The sequence below is a fragment of the Columba livia genome, chromosome 2 (assembly GCF_036013475.1).
Source record: "Columba livia isolate bColLiv1 breed racing homer chromosome 2, bColLiv1.pat.W.v2, whole genome shotgun sequence".
NCBI classification, from domain to species: Eukaryota; Metazoa; Chordata; class Aves; order Columbiformes; family Columbidae; genus Columba; species Columba livia.
This window is the reverse complement of record NC_088603.1, coordinates 92,277,667-92,291,065: the sequence shown is the minus strand read 5'-3', so window position 1 is coordinate 92,291,065 and position 13,399 is coordinate 92,277,667. Positions and strand designations below refer to the sequence as shown.

Here is a 13,399-nt window from a genome sequence, read left to right as displayed (position 1 = left end):
AATACCAATGGCATGGCTCCCATGCAAAACACCCAAACAGACTTATGCACATTTTATACTCAACTTACTCTGAAGTCTTAAACTGGGTGTCCAAGGGGAAACTCCAGTCCCATGAGAGCTCGTCTCAGGGCTGAATTTGAGCTGCTGCTGACAAAGGAAAAGGCTTTCTCCTCTGACAGCACGGTTTCCTTGAACATCACCAGGAACTGGAGTTCCAAGAAACACCTTTTCTTACTGCAGCTTTTGTCAAAGAGCTATGAGTACTTGTTTGTCTTCATTCATTATTCTTCATTGCTAACCCAAGAACCAAATAAGAAAAGCACCGAACAAGAAAATCTTGATGATACACGCTTGACGCCCAGCATAGTCAATACTGTGTTCCATAAAAGCCCATTTGTTTATGCATTAAGTTAAGATGATTGACTAGAAAAATAAGTCTCTAAAAAGAGACACTGAAGCAGCCAGAAATGGGCTTTTAAGATGACTGACCAGAAAATTAAATCTCTAAAAATAGACATCAAAGCAGCTGGAAAATACAGATAAATATTTTAAACTCTACACATAGCAACTCAGAGGACCCAACCTCAAGAATTAAAGAGTGCCTCTTCAATTCTATTTTAGATAAAGAAGTCTCCTAAAGTTTTACTTGGTCAGATGCAATGTAGAAGCATCAGCATGTCAAATGGCCAAATGCAAAATTTATAGGATTCGTCTCCAGTGGTAAGTTGTCTAAAACTTACATTGGGAAATAACTTGTTTTTCTCCTTATAGGATGGCACTTAACAAAAACTTGGATTGCACAGGAACATCTCCTGCTGCAAATTACAGCCAAGCCACATTTCTTCAACCTAGCCAAGAACTCCAGAGAAGCACAGGAGCAATGCCGGGCCTGCTTTCTGGTGACCTAAGCAGTTGTCCAGACACATAAACTTACTTATATCACAGTTCTGCTATGATATTTATTAATAAAGTTCATCACACAAAGACAGTAGGATTTTTAAATGCCTTGATGTCTGAAATGCGTGCTGATCCAAGTGCAATATTTCTCAGGTTCCCACATTTTTTTTGTCCCCAGTACCATTAGGTGGTCATGATGGGGCTCAGGTTTTAACAAAGCCAGAAGCACAAAGCTCTGACTGCTCTCGCTGTTCCCACACCCCCATGTGCCAGGGGTGGCAAAGGCCTTTCACGGGGTCCTCTGGGACTCCTGGCTTCCTTTTGACATGCAAATGAAATCAAAGATCTTTCAATTCTACCTCAAGGAGGGAAGATAAAGGTGGCGGCTCCCAGAGGAGCTCCCCAGAGGAGCTCCGCTCCCTGAGCAGAATCCCTACATCTCTTCAGGATGCTGGCACTGCTGCCCACAAAGAAATCATCCTGGTTACGTGAAAGATAAAGAAAAAAAGTGAGGAGAATAAGAGGAAGGGACTCCAGGCTACAGCAATTCTTCTCCTCAAGCGTAACAGCAGAATATCTTAAAAACTTCACTGTTGTCTGCTTTCCAAATGCTTGAATAGAGAAATACTTTTTATATATACATAGAGAGTCTAATTCCAGTCTTCCCATTTTATTTAGAGACCCACCACAGATGGTAAAATTCATATCTGAATTACAGGCTCCAGTTTGTTCTTGTATCAGTCTAGCTGCATGTGCTACTATTTTCCAATCAGTTCCACTGGAATTCAAGCAGTGTAGAGCTACGCAGCTTCGTATATGCATAAATCATCCCACAGGTAGTTTACAATTCTTTTAGAGTTTTCACTCTTATTGTCAACCTGAACAAGCTGCATTTCCCTTCCATCATAAACACACTCAAAATCACACTGCATATTTTTTTTCTCCTCCAGTTTTGTATGACAATCTACAGCTGACAAGTAAAACCTCTCCAGCAGAAACATTGACTCTGAAGTTGATTATAATTTTCCCATTGACTTGTCTGCGATGAGGATTTCACTCTAAGGAGTCTCCTGACCTGCTGGGTACGTAGCATCACCACCTATCAAACATCTCTGTGTGACTTTACTACAAAAGCCTTGGTGCCGAGATGGCAAATGCCTACTATTCAGAGGCTAAAACTTAATAGAATTGAATTGTTAATTTTGCCTTCAAAGAGTACACAGCAGACTACACAGCTTTCTCACCAAAAAATGATAGCATTTTGGATGTACGCATCAAATATAATAATGCTGAGCAACTCCACATGCACAAGAACCAGCACGTGCACTACAGTATCTCTGTGCAGGCCAAGTGTCACCTTTCCATGGCAATGCTCTTCATGTCTACTCCAGTGAGTAAGCAAGCCACTCTGGTTTTGTCTGTGAAAGGCAGGACATACATATTTGCTAATAAAATAAACTCCGTTGATCAAATTCACTTAGAATATTTTTCTCTTTTGTTTCCCCCTCCCTAAATTCAAACCTTTTGTGTTTCTACCCATTGAATCTGACAGCTCAAGTCAATTGGTTTGTGTTCACCAAAAATACTACAAAAAGGCTGAAACTCCCTGGCAAACTACAAGAAGCCACTTCTGGCTTCTGTGCTGATGAGCGGGCACACCTTGGTATGAGCCACAGCGTAACAGCAGAGCTGGAAGATGCTCCTTCCAGGAGGGCTCCTTTCTGTACAGGTCCTTCAGACCAAACGAGGGATGCAACAGTCTGGGAACAAGGAGAAGAAACAGTGCAAGACTTCCATAGAAATGCATCAGGCAGGTGCACTGGAGGGAGTCAAGTGCAGGACAGTTGACACATCTCCTATGGACTCAACTTTAAACTGGATTCAACAAGCACAGCTTCACCATCTTCAAAAGACCTGTCCTGATGGATGCTTGCTGAAGACCTGGCCTCAAAAAATCTAGATCCTTCTATGGATTAAAATGGAAAATGTTCATTATAACTTTCCTAACAAGTAGGATGTCCCCATGTCCTGGTTTTGTTAAAAACAAGTTTCTCCTTTAGTGAATTTGCCTGTCAGCTAAAGCTTTCATATTAGCTGCATTTTCCTGGAAAACCAGATACATGTTTTGGTAAACATCGCAATAACTTCGCATTCCATTGCTAAGTATGGATATACCTCTCGCGAGAGAGGCAATGAGAAACAGGTGACCAAGAAACTGGCCAGTACATGACCATTCACATGAATACTTCATGTGAAAGTGGGAGATCACGAGGATCTCGTCCCTTTTGCTTATGGTCGACATTAGGAGAGGACCTTGCTAGTCATCCCTGCAAACTGAGGCCTAGTGACAGACTGAATCCAGCTCCAGTTGGCTGCAGAGTCCAATCCAGGACTGCGGGTGCCAGCTCTGCAGTTGCTGAGACTTTCCAGATCGGTTTTGTATATTTTGTATTATTTTCTCTATTCTTATTAGTAACATTAGTAAAACATTGTTAATTTTTCCAACTCTCTTCTCTCTGTCCTCCTTTCCCTCCCTATTGCCTGTCCTAAGTGGGAAGTGGGGAGAGGGCGGTGTGGAAGGGGGAAGGTGGGCACGGGGGAGAAGGTTAACAATACATCTACCATGGTTTTATTGTCACCCTGCAATCAAAACCTCCACACCCCACAAAGCACTTCCCATTTTCTTATTTCTTTTTGTGTTCAAAAGTAGAAATTGCAAAAGAACATTTATCCCAGAATTTACTGAAGTCTCCTTGTTTCTGCTAAACAGCTCCACTGTGAAATGTGTAACTCTTACTAACATACATATAATTACAGCTTTCCAGCACAATGAAACAGGATTAAAATAGCATAAACAACTTCTATAATTTGCCAGAAAACCAAAGATTCATAATTGTCAAATGCACACTCTAGTTTTATTACGCACAGAATTTAAGCATAGTGTATTTTAAATGCTAATGAGTAAGGACTGCTTTTTCTAAAATTTGAAGACAGCATAGAAGCCCTGGTCTTGGGGAGCCTCACATGAGCACTGAGCAAACCAAAGCAGCAACTCAAAGGGAGCGTAACTATGCCAGATTGTGCACACAGTGAGCAAGCAGGTGTCTAGCCCCTGTGAACCACATGCATATCTTGCATTAGCTGACCCATTGCAGACAGAAACAGGTGTCTTCAACACTAAAAGGCAAATTTATTTTTATATTAAAAAAGAAAAAAAAATCCCAACCAAACAAAAAGGACCACACAACATCACCACAACCACCTAGGCTTCAGAGATACAAAGCTTTCTGGTGTTAACTGTGACAGTCTCTGCAAATGGTAAAGAGAGCACTTGAGCTGCTACTCAAATCAGTGTATTATGCGAACATACTACAATGGACGGCTTGTTTAGCTCTGTTCTTTAATCATGAGTTATTTATTAATGGTAAACATGAAAGCTGGTAGTTTAAAATACTTTAATTCATTGACAAAAAATAGGGGGCCTTCCTAATATATGGTGAAATTATGTGTTAGATTAGAAGCATCAACATAATTACAAGATCACATTCTGAAACAAGTAGAACAAAATCACTGAATTAAGAAGTCAGAGTCCCCACTCCCACAGCTGTGCTACAACAAGTTCTATTCACATGGGTGATGCAGCCTTATATTCAATTAGTGAAAAAACAGGTTTTGCTTAAAACATGTGATGGATTTGAGAAAAATAAAAAGGTGGTTGAAGCACTGCAAGCATGCTTCCCATGTAGGAAAAATATAAATCAGTACCATCAGTGAAAATTCTTTCCATCTCCAGACTGAGTATCATGAGCTCAATTATGGAATCAGTATATGAGTTAACAAATTCAAGAATAAAACGTTTAGAGAAATAGCACCAAATTATCAAGAAAAATAAAAGTCATTAATTGCCAAATAATACCAGGGGTGAAAACTTTCCGTGTTTCTGAAGATGATGAAAAAGAAGTTTTCGTAAAATACAAGCTATTTAAACGCAGTAAAATAATGCAATAAAGATAATAAGAGGGCATAGAAAAATACCAGGAAGAAACTAAGGAATAAGTGTATTAAGACGTCGATCAATATTCACAAGGAAAAAGGTAAAATCTCTGCCACTGGATATTTACAGGACTGCAAACTTAACAAAAAGGGATATGTTAAAACTGGTCTACGATGGAAGAGCAAAGGACCAGATTATTTAAGAGATTTCTTCTTTCCCAGTCTACCCTGCATGACTAGGCACCAACAGGAAAAATTAAATAAATGAGAATGTTATTCTTAAATCATATTAATAATCTATATCTCTGATTAACTCTGCGCATATATTCATAGTTGCACAGTATCACACAAGAAGGTTTTTTGTTGTTGTTGTTTTGGTTGTTTCTGCTAAAAATCTCAATTTATTACACAATGTATGGCTAAAACCTCCTTGCTGAAGTGGTTTGCAAGAACAGAAAATAAGTTACTCATTTTCTGAGAAAAATTGCTATCTTCATCTCAGAATGGTAGTGGTAAGAGTAAAGATGTGAAGATGGCTAAGGAGAATATGAACACCTTAGAGACATACACAAGACCAGTTTTGAAGTAACTGATAAAAGCTCAACACAGATTTGATTCAATGGCTTCTGATTTGCTTGAAAAAAATACATTAGCCAAAGGAAGGTCTGGTATTTTTACTTTACAACACCCATGAAAAGGGCCTAACAGGTGGCTCCTCTAGAGTCCCCATTACCAGCTAATCTTACCTCCTCTCACAAGCAACACTCCTTGGCTGCATTTCTAAAGACTTATTTCAAAGCCCAGAAAAGATCTGTAGTGATCTGGTGAATGATACATTCTCTTCCCAATGTAATTTTTGCAATCCAGTTGGCAGTTATGGAGAGCAACCAAAGGCATTCACACAAGGAGAAAGCAGAAAGGTTTCATGTCTTAAATTTAAAAGTTAGTCACAAATTTAATTTTTATTTTTCACTCGCCCTGAATCTTGGCATGGTCATCAACTATGTGTACAGTTTCCTCAGCCATGACTTTGCAAAGACCATTATGGAACTTGTATCCTTCATTCACCTTGGATGCAACAAATGTAGGTTGGCTAAGGGTTTTCTGTTCACCTTTTTTTTTCATCGCATTTCAGCCTTCAGCTTTCTACCAGCTTCAAGCTTGATGGACTTAGGCATCTTATTAGCACTGTCAAAGCAATGCATAAAAATAGCATTTTAGACCTACAAGTTAACTTAGTAAAGATGAGAAATTCAAAGACCTTGACATTCTGCTTTGGCATCACAGTTCATGTGATTATATATCCCTGAAAGAGAACAAACCTATGCAAGTCTGACTTCACTCTAGATTAGGAGTAGGCAAAACAAAAACCCAAACCACCAACCAAAAAAAACACCCCTTCCACCCCAAAAAATAAAGTGTGCAAGAATGAAACAGGCCCAGAATTCAGGGATATAGTCCTTTTAGTGACAACTTCTACCTCATTTTAATACAATTTACAGTTGCATGTTTACACACAGTGCAAACTGCACAGCCTAAAAATTAAGAAACTGAAAGAGATACAATAGTGCTATTATTCAGAACACACAGTAGTTGTGAAATATCTGGTATATGTTTTTTCCCCTAGGACAGACTCACACTCCACATTACACACATTTATGTGAATTACAGAAGTGCTTAATGTAATAAAACCCCAAACCTCGGTTTGCATTGTTGAAGTGGAATTCTGGGGAGTCAAGTACAAATCCTTTAACCTCTTGAGTTTCTGAAGACAAAAAGCCAAAGCATATTAAAAAGTTGAGTGCTATATAAAGGGTACTACGGTAAGCATTGTAATGCATATATTGAAAATATTTTTTTATAAATACACACAAATTACTAGAAATAATTAGGAAGTATGAAGACTGTATTCTTAATTTTTAAGAAGTATGCTACACACCATTTGGGTTTAGGCATTGGTGAATGCTACAAAGCAATACTCCTCTTCTGTGAGGTGCAAAACTGTTGCAGTTTGCTGGCACATTAACTCCCCCGAGACCCTGGTCCAGAGAACAGCAATTGCAGTATGAGTGCACCAAGTAGAACTACTGAAGTCAGTTAATACGCTTAAAGTCGTTTATATGAACCAGTGCCCTGTCAGATTAGACTCATAACACAGACCACTTGCAATCTCTCAGATTAATTATGTAGCAAAATGATGACAACTAGTTCACTCAGAAGATAGCAATTTTGGGCCAAGTTCACTATAATTAACCAACGCTAACATCTGTCTAAAATAAACTTAGTGTGCTATTTGGGAGATTTTTGCTGCAACTCCCATGTTAACACAGGAAAATATACTGAAGACAAATATACATAGAGATCTGTTCTGTTGGATACGTGTAGATTTAACAAAAACATGAGGAAAAGAACTCACACAAACATGGTAGCTAATGCCGCTTTCAAGCATCTTCTATAGCATAGCCAAAATTACCAGAGGACAAACTAATCAAATTAACTGAAGACAAGAAGAATAAATTCCAAAAATAAACTAGTTCAAAATACTCTTCTCAGTTGCTACCTGAAATAAAAAGAAGTATCACAATTCTCAGTGCTATCATAAACCGGCATTTACGACTCAGTAGGCGAGCAGAACAGAGCTGATCTCAGGTTGGTTGGATTCCCTGACGCCTGCTGGCTGATGCTGCGGTGCTGGCAGAGGGCGGGTGCTGATGCACACCCAGGTTGCTTTTACACAGAGTATTAAGTACACAGGAAAGCCCAGCTCTGAAATAACACTCCAGTTCGTGTACTTGCTTTTCCAGTTATGTTGCCCGACCAGAAAACACAACCCACTGCCACAAATCACTGGAAGTAACAGTCTGGCACTGAAAGCTCCAGGATCTCCGTTTGGCCTGAAGCCTGAGACCAGCTGCAGCCAGAAATGTAAATGAGCGGCACTTCTCTATTTCACTCAACTAGTGGTACCTACCAGCTTTAAGACAGCAAAAAAAAAAATTCTGGCCAATTTCAAATCATTACTATACTCCCAGAAGGAAATACATCAGTGGCAGTACTTTGCTGAACTGTTTTTATTTTTAATTCGTTGCATAAGCGATGCTGCTAGACATGACAGGCTAGATGGAAGACTACAGCAGAACACTTCCATCAGTTCAATTTCTGGAACCCCACTTGACAGCTAAATTAGCCTTTGATAGCAGCTGCAGTTGTTTTGTAGAAGAAAAAAAAAAAATCCCCTGCTCATTCCCACTAAGCAGTCATTGGTTTGGTTTACAGAGCAGTTTCAGTGCACGCTAACGTATTCTCTTTTTGGAGATAAATTTAAAAATATGACCTGCTCCAGCCACACATCAAATATGTTCCAGCTCCTAAGGACAAAGTAAAAGTCCAAATCAATGACTGGTCTTTTATATAGCCAGGAGTGACACACAACACAAGGGTGAGACAGCCCGGGGGACTGACTAAATACAATTTGAAGACTCCAAGCTGCATACAGCAAAGAAAGAGAGGCCTCAACACCAATCATCTCAGTGTCCAGATTTGATTTCATTGCACCAAGCATTTCATTCATTTGTACATAATTAGAATCTGAACTCTAGAGATCCACATGTAATCAAGGAGTCAGGACTAAAATCCTGCCTTTTAAATAGGATATTTTAAGGTATATTATATGCATATTATAAACAAAACCTCCTGCCCAGATACTCTCCGAAATGTATTGATAGATCTCAAAATACAATAAGCCAAGTTACGCTTAAGTTTGTCCCAAAGTTTACAGGGTCATGACCTTACATTTTAAATAAACCTAATAAACTAGTCGTACAACCAGAATCAATCAGGGAATTTACTCTGATACGAGTCACATGACAAGTCAAAACTAATTCTACTTCAGTATGCAGAAAAGAATAATCTAATATCCAACCTTTTCTATCATTTTATGAATATGACAGCTTGTGATGACAAAATCAGCAACTGATGAAATAATCACTGCAACAACAATCAGGGATAGTATATTGCGCACATTATCAAAATGCTTGTATTTAAACAGTGATCTCTAAACAACAAGTGATTACAAAGTTGCACAACATTGCACAACAGAAATACTTTAAATGTGTTTTTTTTGTTTGGTTGGGTTTTTGATTGTTGTTTTTGTATAATTTTTTTCAAAAACAAACAAACAAACCAACCAACCAATCTTGGTGTCACTGAGAAGAAAGGCAACACACGCTACACTATTCCCACATCCCCACGCTGTCATTTTCAGCAGCGCAACTAGAAGAGACCAAATCCAAGCAAGATCGGAGTTTCTGCAACACCAAGGAAAGACTTCATCAAGGCCAATTTTGTCCTACATACTAATGAGAACAGTAAAGCCAATACCACCCCTCTGATAAAACTCCAGCATTCTGTAATGACTTAGAATTTAAGCTCCTTTTCACTCAGGACAGTAATAATGATCTTGCAATGCTGACCACAGGAACAAAGAATGAGGGCCATGCTCCAAGGCATCCTTCTTCCTACATTATTGTGCAAAAAAGTATTCATCTGTTGCAACTTCATAAAAGTGGCAACTTCCATGGAACTTGTGTTCATCCAGAAGTGAGGTTTTGCAAAACCTCTTGAGAAGAGCAGCAATCAGTGTGCATAACTTCACCTCATTTCAAGTACTGAAGAGATTTTTAAAGCTACCAGGGTGCGTTTCCAATTAGATGTAACCTGTTTCTTGCAGTAAGTTTATTTCATTACATTTTCTTCCGAATTCTAGAAATAAATACTTGGCAACGTGCACTTCAGCCCTTCACTAGGCCACTCTCAGTTGCCAGTTGAGGAATAAGTGAAAGACCTTCATTAAAATGACTACAGAGGAGAGGGCATCTTCAAGCATAGAACTGTACAGGATGATTTTGAGTAACTTGAACATGAGCAGAGGAGTTGCTTCTTATATTGCTTATATTCCATCGGATATAGAAGTCAATCACACACACAATTTCACTCATTTTATCTCAAGTAACAACGAAGCCTCTCACCTTCCCAATGTTTTAGCCATCTCTAAAAAAGGGCATAAAGAAACAAGCAGATGATATTTTACATATACTATATCTCCACTCCTGGCTGGTTTGCCATACAGTAGAGATTTTTTTTTTTTCAGATGTTAATTAAACTGTAGAATATTTTGACTGCCACTTTTAAATATCAATACAGAGAAGAAAGAGACTTGTGCACCTCTCTAGATTGTGATTAGACCAATAGGGAAGCAACAGAGAATGGAGGAGGAAAAGAAGTAAACAAGGTTAACCTGAATCAAATGGACTTCTGAGATAGCACACAACACATGCGATGGTCATGTAAAGCAGCAAATAAGAATGCTACAGTCCAAAATCCAATGTTTGGCAACAGAGGCACATACGTTTTAACATCACACTTCTCCTACAATAAATTGCCTGCTGGAAATAATGGCAGCCATGCATGGTGTATCTCCAGAAGTTGTCCTTGGCAATTACCTCCTTTTGAAAGGACAGTCAAACAGATGAGTATGGTCTTGAAAGCAGACTCAGAAAAATAGCTCAAACATGTATGCTCTTGCTAAATCTTTTCTTGCATAACCTTTCTACCAAAAGATGCACATTATTCCACTGAGTAACTTCTGTCCTAAAAATAGCAGGGGCTGGGGAAGAGTTCAACAGTGCACTGCACCAACCAACTTACTTTCAGTAACAGGAATGTGAGAAATTAAAAATTACATTTGTTTAATCATTAGTTAATAAGAATTTTCTCCCCAGACCTACATGCTAATTGAAGAAGCAGCTGTTTTACTAGTCATACTTAGCAACCTCTGAGCGACATTTCTGGCCCAGAAGAACATCAGTAGGTTAGATACAAGTCAGTCTGGTAGTTTTGCCTCTTGTTAATGTCACCTAACACTTGTTATTGTAAGATCCTGCTCTTTGCTGTTTATTTTTTTTTGCCACACTTTAGCCGTCTGGTCTGCTGTCTCTCCCCTATTCTCTCCCTCCTGGGAGGCAAAGAGGGAGTCAGGGAAAAATAAGGAGGAAAAAAATTGTTCTGCAGAACAGAGCAGCATTGCTTTGCCCCTTTTACTCCTCTACCAGTAGCCAGAAAATCTAGCTACCAACACAGAAAAACTTGTGGTTTCTAAAGCAAATTCCCTTCATCACCTGAAGTTAAATCCAAGTTTGTCGATGGCAACATACTTTTGATGTCAGCAAATAAGTGAGAAAACAACTGTCAAAATATGAGTTTCTGCAGAGGACCTCAACCTTTCCCTGACATCCATCAGGGCAGTACCGGAGTGCCAAGAAGTCCACAGCACAGGTTCACCCACGATTCCCCAGAGGTGCTGCACCCAGCCTTGGGTGCCACACTACAGAATTTGACAGAGTCCTTTTCACAAAGCTGTGCAAGCTCAACACAAAAGCCCTCTAACATTTCTATGCCATGTTTAGTTAAGGAATATATAACGCCACATCTGGGAACTGCACTGCCCACCATTGCTCCTAGGTTGTGATTTCATCTTTCGTTACTTCACTACTGCCCATGGATTGCTTGCAGGATGGTGAGAATTGTGCCCTGACCCACAATAAATGCTTCTCAGGTCCTTGTCACCCAGCATCTAATGCACACAGGGGCCTGAAACAGTGGGAACTAAACTCCATAAGCAGATATCCTTGGTTCAGCCTTCCTTTCTTGTATAGTTTGCATCCCAAGAAGAGAGATACACATACAAAGGCTTTGTAATAGACCATAATAAAAGCTTTGAAGTCTACTGTAATTCTAGTGTTCACTAACTTTTGAGGGTTTAACTTTTAACCTTGATGATTTCAAATATTTTCTGGATGTATAATTAGGCATTTAAATTACATATACTTTCCGTATTTATTAATAGTTCCCCTTTCCCTAACCTCAATTTACATTTCTGTAGTTGAAAAATTAGTGCTTTGAAGCAGTGATCATCCTTTTCAAGTATCTGGAAAGTACCTTACTTGTAAACACACACACATATATATATATATATAAAAAAAAAAAAAAAAGATACTGCTTTGTTTCCACTTTAAACTTCTTCCTTTTGGTGTTACAGCCAAAGACCTCCAGGCAGGTAACTGTTAACTCCAGCCCTAGTCATATATGTAGTGTCATGCAATATGTTTGTCTCCTGCCCTAATTACCTTACTCTATTTCAATCTCTTTCCCGAGCAGTTGTCTGTCTGTTACAGCAGTATTTTACCTCTGCTCAACTGACCTGTCCTCTAGGAGCGAGCCTGGATTGAATTAACTCAGTTTCATTTCAACCCAGGTATCTGTTTACAGCAGCACTCACCGCTTCTCAGCTCGCCCTGTCACATCTCTCCCCTCAGTGACACCATTTTTTCTTAATACAATGTGGAAATCCCAGTGTTCATTTTGGATATGATGGTGACAAAGACCACTCTAACGTGTGTGTATGTATATATATCTCTCCACTTCCTCGGAAGCAGGCATTCCCTCAGGGATTAGGCTGAGGGCAGGAGGGAAGGGTTGGTTGGGAGGTGTTTTTATTTTTTTCCTTGAGTTAGCTTAGTAGCCTCGAGAGTATTTCTATATCCTCATATTTCATTGTCAGTGCCAAATCACCTACTGTAATACCAGTGAAAGCCTTTGCAGAATTTAACTGCCTTCGCAGCTGCTCCTTTGGAAACCTGCAGGGTATGCAACACAGCAGCATCCAGCAGTCACTCCTACCAAATTTTGCTCAAGATAAATTGCCCGGATTCAGAAATTCAAGAGCCAGATACCAAGTTGTAGTCTCCTCCTTTCCACCACTCTAGAAGTTTGTCTATGTGTTTCTAAGTTGTCAGTATTCAATGAAAACAAGCCACATGCAATGTTCTACTGCTTAAAATCAGTGCAATGACAATATATTCAACATAAAAGAAGCTCTGTAGAATCTCTTAATCAGAACTGCTGCTGAATGGAAATGTTAAATATGAAATTTAAGCATAAGGCCTTAATTACTCTGCAACTGTTGATCGCTACCCCATGCATGTTTATATTGATTTCATTCCACTTTGAAATTCTACCTTGGAAGCTCCTTGATGCTCTGAACTCAGGATCTATAGAGCAATAAGTGTTTTGCATCTATATGTGATAGAAATGACATACAGGCTGTACCAGCTTCTCAGCTGACTTAGAGGAGAAGCAATTTGCACAGGCTGAATATCTGATTCAGCACATGCAGCTGTTCCCAAACTTGGGATGCCAAGTGAGGTCAGCAGTAATTAAATCTCAGGCCACAGGGCCAGCAGAAACTACATTTTATCCAGAATCTACAGGGTAAATGTAGCAATTTGTAAACACAACTGTAAGGAAAAAAAACAAAGTGGCTATTGCAGTGTTCATATACATTAGGTAGCAACTTTATAGAGGAGATCATGTAATGGGGGATTGCAGAGGACTACGCTCGGAGGATGCCCTTTCCTGTCTTAAATCCCTGCATAGAGACTATCAGAAAAGA

At 39.3% G+C, this 13,399-nt stretch overlaps 1 protein-coding gene across 14 annotated transcripts in view; it reads right to left on the bottom strand.

The window, feature by feature from the left end:
- The window catches only part of FHOD3 (formin homology 2 domain containing 3), a 385,520-nt gene that overhangs the window by 302,313 nt on the left and 69,808 nt on the right, over window positions 1-13,399 (bottom strand). The gene's annotated exons all lie outside the window — the stretch shown is intronic.